The sequence below is a fragment of the Pollicipes pollicipes genome, unplaced genomic scaffold (genome assembly GCF_011947565.3).
Source record: "Pollicipes pollicipes isolate AB1234 unplaced genomic scaffold, Ppol_2.1 Scaffold_6052;HRSCAF=7182_pilon_pilon_pilon, whole genome shotgun sequence".
Taxonomy (NCBI): Eukaryota; Metazoa; Arthropoda; class Thecostraca; order Pollicipedomorpha; family Pollicipedidae; genus Pollicipes; species Pollicipes pollicipes.
In genome coordinates, this window is record NW_023596805.1 from 10,369,297 (window position 1) to 10,375,296 (window position 6,000).

The window sequence follows — 6,000 nt, forward strand, 5'->3', positions numbered from 1 at the left end:
TCATCGGACCGTGGTCTGGCATATCCACCGACATCGTCAGCAAGATGTGTTTGGTCCTAGTAAGTGTGAATCGCATGATCCGGACTCGTCTGTAAGGTGCACTGCGCTAATAGACGTATATGTACCGTACCGAAACGCTGGCCTTGCTTCAGTCTTCTTTCCCGGGGCTTGATCCGTTTCCTTAGGGTGGCTGTTGGCATAATATCTCGGCAGAGTATGTCTCTGGATGTCAGAGCGATTTCAAGCCTTGCTCGTTGGAATTGTGCAAGAGGTGCACTACTTTAAGAGGGTGCTACGACAGTCCCTCTGCACGACATGATCGCAGCATCTCACGGCAATGCATGAGTCTTATTCATCGGACCGAAGTCTTGCAGTTCCATCGACATTGTCAGCACGACGTGTTCAGTTCTAAGGGTGTGAATCGCATTATCCGGACTCGTGTGTGAGGTGCACTACGCTAACAGACGTATATGTACCGTACCGAAAACGATGGCCTTGCTTCAGTCTTCGTTTCCCGAGGCTTGATCCGTTTCCTTAGGGTGGCTGTTGGCATATTATCTCGGCAGAGTATGTCTCTGGATGTCAGAGCGATTTCAAGCCTTGCTCGTTGGAATTGTACAAGAGGTGCACTACTTTAAGAGGGTACTACGACAGTCCCTCTGCACGACATGATGGCAGCATGTCACGGCAAACGGAGTAGTCATATTAATTGAATCCAAGTGTTGTAGTTTAAGCGACAATGTCGTCACGATGTGTTTGGTCCTAATAAGTGTGGATCACATTATCCGGACTCGTGTATGAGATGCACTGCGCTAATAGACGTCAATGTACCGCACCGAAAACGTTGGCTTGGCTTCGGTGTTTGGTTCCCGTGGCTTGGTCGGTTTTTTAAGACTGCTGGAAATGCTTCAGTTCCGCCGACATTGTTGGGTTTTTCTCTGTGCTGTCTGCTTGGAAATATCAATTCGAGACACGAATGTGAAGAACTGGGATACTTTTCTTAATTGCTCGAATGTACGTAATTTGGTGCTTATGTTGTCCTTTTAGTACATGCTATAAATCGTCGGCTGTCTGCGTATTAAAAATCATATGACCTGTTTGTGGCCGAAATTATTGTATTATCAGATGGTTATTTCTTGAAGATGATAGGCAATCATGCGAGCATTGTGAGTAGCAGTGGTCGAAACGACGTAGTGTATAATGTTAATTGCCTGCTCTTTATTTTTGGTGCTAAAGATGTCGTTTGGATTGTATGATTTCAAAGTTGGGCAATCCTGCTAACGCGAGCTGGTTGAGCCCGTGCCGCACTGCGCGTAAAACGCTCGCGGTGGAGATTTTTCTTCTTCTAAAAAAGGTGAAGTACTTGAAGAATACCGCTGAGTGGAAAGTGGGAGGAAACTGCTGAAGGGTTTGAAGGAAAAAAACAGGGGAAAAATGGCACACCTGTCAAACTTCAATACTTGTCTTCAGATTCCGTGTACAGGTGGGGACATGGCCACAAGTGATTAGACGCAATGGGGGGCGGGGGGGGGGGGGGGAGGGTAGCTGCAAAACCTAGCTAATCAGCTTTTTCTGCGATTTCTTTACGCGCCTGTTAATTGGGTTGGTGCACAAATATTTCCAAGGTTGAGGATAGGAACATGCAAGCCAATGGAGCCCCCCCCCCCCCCCCAGCTGATAAGGCATTGGGGGCATCCACAACCACGGACCAACACCACAGCAAGCCTCACGCGGTACATTCGTGCACGCTCCCACCAGCACACGCCATTTGTTTACTAACAGTACCAACGTCACCAAAAAAAGGGGTGACTAAAATGCTGACAAATGAAAGTGGCAGAACAATGCTGCGAAGCCGTCAGTATAATTTGTCACGATGCTTCCGACATTCAATGTGTTACAACAAAAACTTGTCTCGGATTGGTTTTGTAACGTTTTATTTGCTCTTAAGCACCTGTTCAGCGCAAAAAACCATTCACTCGAAACAGCAGCCATGTTCCGAGCAATTCCGATCCCATGAGACGGGCCGGAACGAGAAGTTTTCAATTCGACCCAGCGGCGACTTCAGGATTTCGTCAAGGAGGGCCTACGCTTTATTGCGATACCCCCTGAAAACTTGGTGCCCCTCACAGAAAGTTCCCCGGTTTCGGCTACCTCATTTTCATAGCCTTATTGCCGTCGTTCAATTGGCCTTCACACGGGCGGTCTGCAGGATAAAGCCCATGCTGTTTTCAGAGGTCAGTTCTCTTCTTTTATTTTTAGGCTGAACTTTTTTATTGAAACAAAAGCCAGACGCTGCCAAAAGGTACCATTCAGCATGTACCAAGCAGGAAATGAAATGAAATCAAGCAGGAGTAAATGACTGCATGGAATAAACCCCGGTGATGTGCACATAGAAATGATTCATTTAGCTATTTCTATAGGCTGAAAAGAGCCAGGGCATAGCTAGATTTTCGCGGGGTTTGCAAAGATATTAAGGGTCCATGAATTGAGCGTCAGCGTAGAGCAAAGATGAGATGAGCTTACGAATGTGAAGAAACAGGGTCAACAATTTTGCACTCGTATGTCCAACCCTCGTTTGCATGGGAAAGTACCCGCTTTCTTGAGAATCGATCAGCGGAATATGTATGTGATTTTAATCATGTCCTCTCGTTGTTGGGGAAGCCCATCTGGGCGAGTAAAAAAACACTGGTTCCCAGCGTTGCAGTCTCCATGCACCGCGAGGCATCGGTCCCGCAACCAACATCCAGCGGCGACCAACGGGTGTGCGAAAACGGTCACGGATCGGAAAAGGTACTTTTCGACGCTTAACCCACGCTCGACCGGGGGGCTGAGACAACCGCGCCCGGCTGTGGGAGGAAAGTTGATTTTCCCCTGGGATCTCCAACTTCCAAACACCGTGTGAAAATGTAAAGATACCATGTTGAAAGTATCGCCAAACCATGAAGAATGCACCCCAAATTTTTACCCTAGGTCAAATGTGAGGTCACCAGAGGCCACAGGAGGTCAAAAACGGTCGGATGCAGTTAAAAGTTATGTTAAAACATCAAAAAGGACATCGAGAGCACGGAAATAAGCGTTAAGACTATGGAAATACCATTCCAACCATTTCTGTTCCCCACATGCGTCAGGTCAAATCAGGTCGTCTCTCAAAATTGTTCTGCCGGCAGCCTCCAGGAACGATACTTTTCCCCACAATGTGCTTCTGACAAGGTTTACTTTATTGTGTGCAGCTGTGGGACAAAATAATTCCAGGCACAAAAATTCATTTAAGTGTGCCCCAGAGGTCATCTGTGCTCAACTGAGGTCAAATTTGTAAACCTCCTAATAAAAGAATTCAGGCACTAACTGGGTACATGTGGCCAGTACCATATTTTTGTGATCAGAATAGCGTGCTGCACATCTACAGATGCTCAAGATCACATAGCCGTTGTGTATATTATACAGAGTCCCATCGGCGCCCGGCAATGGTTTTCAGCAAGCTGAAAACAGGTACGCTGATACATAGAATTAGACGTCATCAGCTCCACAGGCAAACACGATAACCAGGTGGTTACATGCGTCGCACTCGTCTCTCTAGCCTCTCCGCTTTTGCTGGTTTGTTGGTATTAGCGTAGAAGGAGTCTCGGGCCGTGGGTTTCAGCCGTGATATATCCAGATTGCAAAATGTGAGATGGCGCGATGGATTAGCGAGACTTCAGAGATTGCTTGCGAGATGGATTAGCACGCACAGCACCACGAACTGATGGCGCAATAGCATGATTTCTATTGTTCGTTTTTCTGTAGCTGCTCATTCCATTCAGAGAACCAACTTCGAAGTTATGCCAGTAAACTTTTCTGGTCATGAGCTGTAGGACATCCCGGCCTACAGTCCGGGCCCTCTAGCGATTGCCATTTTGGCGATACGGGGACGAAGTTCTCCTGGCTTATCCATACATAGGCCCTCAGAGGGATACATCATACATCGGTACCCACCCTGATGCGGCGAGTTCTCTGGCAGGAGAATCTGGCACAGGATTCACGCAGAGACCCTTACTGATGCAGAAATATCCCTCCCTGTCGCAGGGAGTTCAATAATTTGCTCAGAAATACCGATTCGGCTCATCGCACCCTGGTTAACCGGTGATGAGGACCCTCGTTTGACACTGGGGCCTCTAACACAGGGCCTTTGCCGCTGGATGTCAGCTGCCTCATTGGGGATATGAACCCCTGCATCGTCATTTTTTGTTTCTCGAAAGAGCAATTCTCTGCGAGATCGATCCATCCGTGGTCAAATTTTACGCCCTTAAATCGCGAATTTTGATCAAAATTGTTGCAAATGGTGACCTACGGCTTTGCAGTCAAATCTGACTTTTTCAATTCGATCAGGTCAGCGGGTCGAAATTTAGAGCCTACGCAAAGTGGAGGTCGCGTGCGAAAAAATTCTTTCGATGGCGTTTTCTCTGTCATCAAAAGTAGCAACCCACCAACTGTGTTTTGTTGTTTTTGTTTACTCTTCATGGAGCAACAAATAATAATCTGGAGGTTTTGTGAAATTTGTCCAAATGGATGAACTCCCGATACCTTTGGTCTTTGCCTTTAACTAACCACTCATTGAGCCATCAGCCACCTTATGTAGGTCTGCAGAAGTGGCGTGCAATAACGTGATGCGTTCACTGATATTATTCTCGCAGAGCTTTCACTTGTCAGCACAAATCAAAGTATGCTCGGACATACGACAGTAAGCCGTTCAGTTTCTGTTTTTCAGAGTTCAACGTCGTGATTGGCAACATTTCCCTTAATCGCGCGTCTTTCACAAGTGTAAATCGTCGTTTAGTACTACAAAGTCGCTTAACCAGACGCTGTTGGTTTTTAAGGTCGTTGAGTCAACATAAGAAGTTTTAACTCCTCAGTCCAGACGTAGCTAAGTCCGGTTGGTACGTCCAATTGGTGCCTTGGCTTATTTAAGAAGTGGCAGTGGCAAAGTTATAGAGATCTGGCATTTGCAGTGTCCATAAGAACGGGTTACCTGAAGCTTTTGAAAGGCGTAACAACGCCCCAGCCGCATTGGAAATCTGGAGAGCAAGATTTGAAAGCTGCACAATCACTGATGTTGCCCTATGAAGCAGGCCGCGGGGCAAATACATCAGAACGCCTCAAATGATGCTTTCGGATCAGTTCTCTTGCTGCTTTGGTGTACGTCATCAGCTTCGATGCATAGCTTTGCGACAAAAAAAGCGGTGTGTGCTATCACAGCGTTCTTCGCAGACTTGAGTTAATGAGGTTTAAAGGCTTACGATTTCTTCTTGGAAAAGATACAGTGATTTGCAACAATCACCTCCCAGCACGCTTGCGCGTACGAAGCGGGCGGGGAAAAGTGCGAACGGCTTCTGTCAAGGCGATAGGTTGTATTAACCCAGTCAGGGTGCTTTTCGAAAAAAATGGCTTGCAGATGAAGTCTTTTTCCTATGACCTACACACGTCCCTGGTAGTCAACACATCGCATCCGGCTCCCATCAGTCCTCCCGCCAGCCAGAGGTCGGAACGGCTGGGAGATCTTAGGAATGACGTCGAATGCATCCATGAATAATGCAAAAATAGGTCCGCAATAGACACCACGTGTCTTTTCATGCGTTTTCCAGCAGTCAGTTTTGTTGATTAGCAAAGCAAGCCCACAAGTACTGGTTACATTTATTAATCTTGGATGCAATGCAGCTCACACTGGAAAATGGCCTGGAAAAAAGCTCAGAGGAAAATACTTGCATGTAGGTGTTCAGGTCTGACTATGTCTGATGAGGTTCTTGCATACAAAGGGACTGGATCTGCCACGAAGGTTTTTCCTGAACTCGTTGCTGCTAGGAACAGCAATAGCTCTGACTTCTGAAATAAGTCTTCAGCTGCAACCAATCACAAGCAGCTTAAACATAGTCAATTTTTCGTTTTTTTTTTCGCCGGCCGTATCGCTAGAGGCCTAAACGCTGACAGGGGAAAGCATCTCCGTTCTATTGCCCACTTGCTTGCCTA